The sequence below is a fragment of the Hylobates moloch genome, unplaced genomic scaffold (assembly GCF_009828535.3).
Source record: "Hylobates moloch isolate HMO894 unplaced genomic scaffold, HMol_V3 SCAFFOLD_6, whole genome shotgun sequence".
NCBI lineage: Eukaryota > Metazoa > Chordata > Mammalia > Primates > Hylobatidae > Hylobates > Hylobates moloch.
In genome coordinates this window covers 40,063,403-40,069,318 of record NW_026652281.1, presented here as the reverse complement: position 1 = coordinate 40,069,318, position 5,916 = coordinate 40,063,403, and the positions used below count along the sequence as shown (strand labels likewise).

The following is a 5,916-nucleotide window of genomic DNA, read 5'->3' as shown; positions in this document are numbered from 1 at the left end:
TTTTATCCATCTATATATCCTTCTTTTTTTTTTTTAACTAAATCCTGATGCCTTCCCAGAATCACCTTCTTCTGCATTTTCAATTCATGTGCTTCAAGGAGGTTCCTGTGACTTACATCTATCTAGCTAATCAGAGCATTCCATTCCCCTGATACATAGTATTTGTCTACAGATGGACACACACCCAATCAGGGCCAATGAAATGTACTCAGATGTTTTGCTGGATCTGCTGAGAGGATTTTTTTTGTTGTTATTAGACTTAAACTTGGAAGGCTGTGGAAGCAGGATTCACACTGGACCTTTCATATACTTGAAGCAGTAAACTCCATTTATTTGTACAAGCTACATTTGGTTAAATTTTCCCAAAGTTACAACCCAGGGAGTTAGGATCAGGTGAACAGATGGTGACTTAAGAAATAAGCTAATTAATGCATCTTTTGTTCTCATCTTCATTTCTGAAAAGGAAGTCAACACAGTGTTTCTGAAAGTCTGAGTATACCTCCCAGAGGGGAGTCAAATGTTTTTCTGTTTGATTGACTAAAGAGGCTTGCCTTTAACAATAATCATTTGTTATCTCCCATGGTTTCTGTGAGTGAGATGGCTTATCTCTCTTCCATGATATCTGGAGCTTCAGAAAGAAGGCCTGAAGATGGGGTGGGGGAGAAGTGGGTGGGGGTGTGCGGGGGGGCTAGAATCTTCATTCATATGTCTAGGAGTGGAGTTGATCCTGGCTATTGGCTGAGGACCTACCTAACTGGGGCTATAGGCCAAAACATTCACAAGTGGACTCTCTAGATTGCTTGGGCTTCCTCAAAGATGGTGGCTGAGTTCTAAGACCACCCATCCTGAGAGAGACCAGGCAGAAGTCACATAACATCACTTCTACCACAATTTGTTAGCAGTGAATCCTTCCCAGATTCAAGGAGAGGGGATTATGATTTTATCTTCTGAAATGAAAAGTTTAAATAATTTGCAAACATATTTTTAATTACCCCCAGATAAGGAGAGAGAAGAGTTTTCTTTACACTGCAGAACTAGTTAAAATGAGGTAAATTTTCATCTATAAGAGCAGAAAGTTAAAAGATGCTATCTAACAAATCAAGAAAAGTTATAGTAAATGTTTTATTTAGACATAGGGCAGTAACCTCTAAGAGAATTACAAACAGAAATAATTTAAAGTGATTGTCCCTGGGTACTGAGAATTCCACTGAGGGGGATAGTTGCTTTACATTATAAGGTCTTTAGTAGTGTTTAAGCTTTTTTGAAGCTGTGAACCTATATTACTCTTGCTAAACTTGTAAAAATTAAACACTTAAATATTCATATATATCCTCCCCAAATCTCAACTCAAGTGTTTTCTTCTTTAAAAATTCTTCTCTAGCTTCTCTCCGCCTCTGTTTCGGGTTGGTTAGCCCTCCAAAGGGCCACAAACCTAAGATCTGCCACATTGCACTGCAGTGACTTGTGTCTTGTGATCGTTGGGATGCTCACTGAGGGCAAGACTGTCTTGTATCTCTGTGTGATAGTTAATACTGAGTGTCAACTTGATTGGATTGAAGGATGCAAAGTATTGATCCTGGATGTGTCTGTGAGGGTGTTGCCAAAGGAGATTAACATTTGAGTCAGTGAGCTGAGAAAGGCAGACCCACCCTTAATCTGGGTGGGCGCCACCTAATCAGCTGCCAAAGTGGGTGGAATATGAAGCAGTCAGAAAAACGTGAAAAGATAAAGCTGGCCTAGCTTCCCAGCCTATATTTTTCTCTTGTGCTGGACCTTTCCTTCCCTCAAACATCAGACTCCAAGTTCTTCAGTTTGGGACTCGGACTGGCTTTCCTTGCCTCTTTGCTTGCAGATGGCCTATTGAGGGACCTTGTGATTGTGTGAGTTAATACTTAATAAACTCCCCTTTTTGTATATATATCCATCATATTAGTTCTCTCCCTCTAGAGAACCCTGACTGATACACTCTGTATTTCCAAAGTAAAGCATAATAAATGGCATGTGATAAATACACAGTAAACCTATTTTAATACATAAAGAGGAGTGACATGTTTGGATGCACCTTAAGAAAAATAACTCATAGCCATATTGCTAGTAGAGTATGCATGTGGCAGGGGTGGGGGGAGCATTGTATATGTGTAAGTTTTGCGAGTGCGTGTTTGGGAGCCGTGGGAAGGAATGAAATCCTGTAAGGAACATTTGTAACATATCAGTGATACAATTCTGAAGGCATGAGGCAGGGTGGTGGCAGGGAGAATGGTGAGACAATCATAGGAGACATGACTTGATGTAGAATAAACATACTTAGCACTGAATGTGGGGTGTGAGGGGAAAGGGACCAATACAGAGGACACAGATAGGAGAGACCACAAAAGGACCTGTGGTGTTGTAGGTAAGGGAAAAGCCATGCCATAGGGTCAGCGTGGCCAGGTCTAGTGGTCTATGGATTCCCCATTCCTACGCCTTCAGTCTTCTGAGGCAATTCTCCAACCTAACCTGGGGTTTGCATACCTGCTTCTTAGACAAAGCTGAAGTGTCTGAATACCAGGACTTCTACAGTTACACTTCATGAAGGCAAAAAGCTGTGAAAGAAGTTAAGCATGTTCACAATCAGGATGTGGTTAGAGCTGAGACGGGTCAAAATGGGGAGCTTAATATGGGCCAGTTGTTATCAGACTGTAAGAAAGTATGATAGTGTATATTTCCCATAAGCAATTCCATCCAGATTTTTCACTGTATTATTTAGATTTGCTTGGGAGAAATGGTATGGGTTTCTCTCTTATCAGCCTCCTGTGCTTTTTTCAGTGATCTTTGGGGGACACGGTGCAGTCATTAAGATTTAAAATTTTGAAGACTATTCAACAACAAGGAAAATTATTATGAGACATTAAATGAAAAACAAACATAAAATTGTATCTACACTGTGATAACTATAAAAACGTATCCATGCATATGCATAGATGTTGGTAAGAAACTCAGAAGTTGTATTTGTTTGGGTGTCAAGAGAGTGTAAGGACCTTTCTCACGTCGTTGTTTCCATTAACTTTGTTTGAACCAGGAATATTCACTTAATACGTTATTTATGGATTTTAAAATAGTACTGAGAAAGTTGCATTGCTCACAGTCATGACTGTGATAGAGTAAGCACAGGGCATCTCCTGATCAGATAAAGTATATTAAAAAGAAGGGAAGTATATTAAAAAGAAGGGACCCAAGGCCCTTAAGTCAGAGAACAGGAATTTCTATGGAGTTTAGAAATTAAATGAGATTTGATTGTATGTTATAAAAATATGTGTCAAATTTGAAAAAATGTGTGCTCTAACAAGTGATATCATAATCAGAATAGAGCCATTTGTCATTCTTCTGAAAAATAATATATGACAAACAAAAAGTCTCCAATGTAATGATCAGAAGTACAATTGGGAGCCCTGAGGATCCTGGTATTGGAAGTGAGGTAAAAAGAAGGTGGGGGGTGCAGCAATATAGAAATATGTTTTTTTCATCAAAAGCTTTGGAGAAAGATGGGGAGTGGGGAGCTGGGATTTTATAAGAGCAGATTCAAATTAAACCATATGAAATAATACCAACTAATGCAAGCAAGAGTAAAATCAATTTTTAAAAATATCCTGAGATAAAAATTCCAGACAATAAAGATGGCATGGTACAGAAATATATTTACTCTGACTCTTGCAACCTCATGAAAAAATAGTGCTAGGATTGAAAAAGACATTAACCTACAAGAACATAGAGAAAAGTTTAGGAGCAAAACAGCAACAATGTCTTGGAAGCCAGAAAGCAGATGAATAAATCTTAAATATCAGAGTAGATGTGAGAAAATGACATAACAAGCCAGCAGCAAGGAGAGTTGAAAGATTTATACCATAGAATCCCAAAAAGCCTCAGAAATAGGTAGTAGTAGGTATTTGTAGAAGAGAGGGTTAGCAGGAATTGTTTTTGTTTTTTGGTTTTTGTTTTTTTTGTTAACTGAGACAGAGGCTCGCTCTGTTGCTCGGGCTGGAGTGCCGTGGCGCTATCTCAGCTCACTGCCAACCTTTGCCACCCAGGTTCAAGCAATTCTCTTGTCTCAGCCTCCCAAGTAGCTGGGATTACAGGTGCCTGCCACAATACCTGGCTAATTTTTTTTGTATTTTTAGTAGAGGTGGGGTTTCGCCATGTTGGCCAGGCTGCTCTTGAACTCCTGACCTCAGGTGATCCACCCACCTCAGCCTCCTGAAGTGCTGGGATTTACAGGTGTGAGCCACTGCGCTCGGCTGCAGGAATTCTTAAAATGAGGACTAGGGTGACAGTCTGTTTAAGAAGCAGTTAGATCGCCATATCCTCTCCCTCATTCCACACAGCCAAGTTATGGATCCTGCCCAGCCACCGCGAAAAGACTTAACTTGGAGAGAATAAAAGGTATGTAGAATAGGGAGCACTGAAAACAGAGCAAATGAGTGACCTTTACATACAGAATGCTGAAATCTCCAGCTTCTATGGATAACCAGTCGTTAGGGAAAAAGCCTCCAACATGACAAAGGCATCAAAACAAGGAAACGGAAGACAGCAATCTGTAGGAAATAGAGACTCCATGGGGAGAAGAAACTTCAAAAAAGTGTTCATGTGTGTGCCTGTGTGTGTACACACAAGTATATGATTAAGTGAAAATGGTGGTTACTTATTTTGGAAAACCACTGCACATCCTTTGTAATAAAAATATTCAGATGAACAAGTAGCAGTAAAATTACCCATAGCCCACACCTACATCATAACTAGGAGACTGAGAAAACATACAAGTCGAAAAACAAATATCCAAGACAAGCAGAATTAGCTCCAGGACACACAAGAGATTTAATGGTCAGGCAGAGATCATGTAGAAGAGAAGAGAGTATAGTGGGTTCATCTCAAAAAGGTGAGAATCCCATTTGCGTGGGAAAATAGGACAAATCTGAGACCCGGCTACTAATTAATCAAAAGGAAGGGGCTGAGAAATGTGTTAAACCAGAATAGCTGGGTGCAGTGGTGTGTAGCTGTAGTCTCAGCTCATATGAGATGGAGGCAGAAGGATTGCTTACCCAGGAGTTCAAGTTCAGCCTGGGCCGAACCTTTAAGAGACCCCCGCTTTTTGAGGAAGATGCAGTCGCAGGTGCTGTGGATCTCTGGTCCGCTGGCTCCTACTCCTGACCCACCGCTGTTCGCTCTCGCCGAGGAACAAGTCGGTCAGGAAGCCGCGCAGCAGCCATGGGTTTTAAGGATACTGGAAAAACACCCGTGGAGCCGGAGCTGGCAATTCACCGAATTCGAATCACCCTAACGAGCCGCAATGTAAAATCCCTGGAAAAGGTGTGTGCTGACTTGATTAGAGGCGCAAAGGAAAAGAATCTCAAAGTGAAAGGACCAGTTCGAATGTCTACCAAGACTTTGAGAATCACTACAAGAAAAACTGCTGTGGTGAAGGTTCTAAGGCATGGGATGATTTCCAGGTGAGAATTCACAAGTGACTCATTGACTTGCACAGTCCTGAGATTGTGAAGCAGATTGCTTCCATCAGTATTGAGCCAGGAGTTGAGGTGGAAGTCACCACTGCAGATGCTTAAGTCAACTATTTTAATAAATTGATTACCAGTTGTTAAAAAAAAAAAAAAAGAGAGACCCCCCCCATCTCTTAAAAATACAAACAAACCAGAGGTGTCAGTTTTGAGAAAGCCCCACTTCTGGTTGAGAAGGAGGTGATGTCCTTTGTAAATTGCCAATAAAGGCAAAGGGAGTGGCTGAATATAAGGACCAGTTATAATATAACACAAAAATTAGAGCTGAAAACATTTTTCTAAAGCATAATTTATTAAGGGAACTGCATTATATCAACAAAAAAAAGGTAATCTTTTTTTTTTTTTTTTTTTTGAAACGGAGTCTTGCTTT

At 40.4% G+C, this 5,916-nt stretch overlaps 1 pseudogene; it reads left to right on the top strand.

Annotated features, from left to right (window-relative positions):
• The first annotated feature begins 5,238 nt into the window (after positions 1 to 5,238).
• On the top strand, positions 5,239 to 5,594 carry LOC116470363 (small ribosomal subunit protein uS10-like; annotated as a pseudogene).
• Positions 5,595 to 5,916: the final 322 nt, after the last annotated feature.